Genomic DNA, 312 nt, shown 5'->3' on the forward strand with positions numbered 1-312 from the left:
AAAAAAGTGCGCTTTGATTTTTGAATGGCAAAGACGTGCTCACCCACAGACATTCACAGGTTCATTTTGAAGTATTAGCAAAACAACAAAGCTAATGCTTTTCACGGAGCTTATGTAATTACCCATCATAAATTGTGATATAGCCTGGTCCGTTGGATCGGATTGCTTTCTCACTACAACCGAACCGCTCCAGAGTTCGTTTTCAATCGAACCGAAACCACCTCGTTCAGGCGATCTCGGACTGATTGTTTTGGCGCGGTTCCGAGCGCGATTGCGTGTTCACATATGCCCAAACGAACCGAGCTAAGGGGG

The 312-nt window shown here is 45.8% G+C and overlaps 1 protein-coding gene across 1 annotated transcript in view; it reads left to right on the forward strand.

Annotated features, from left to right (window-relative positions):
• ncapg (non-SMC condensin I complex, subunit G) overlaps nt 1-312 on the forward strand; it is a 22,339-nt gene that overhangs the window by 4,076 nt on the left and 17,951 nt on the right. The gene's annotated exons all lie outside the window — the stretch shown is intronic.

Source organism: Sinocyclocheilus rhinocerous, unplaced genomic scaffold (assembly GCF_001515625.1).
Source record: "Sinocyclocheilus rhinocerous isolate Xijiao unplaced genomic scaffold, SAMN03320098_v1.1 scaffold323, whole genome shotgun sequence".
Classification (NCBI taxonomy): domain Eukaryota; kingdom Metazoa; phylum Chordata; class Actinopteri; order Cypriniformes; family Cyprinidae; genus Sinocyclocheilus; species Sinocyclocheilus rhinocerous.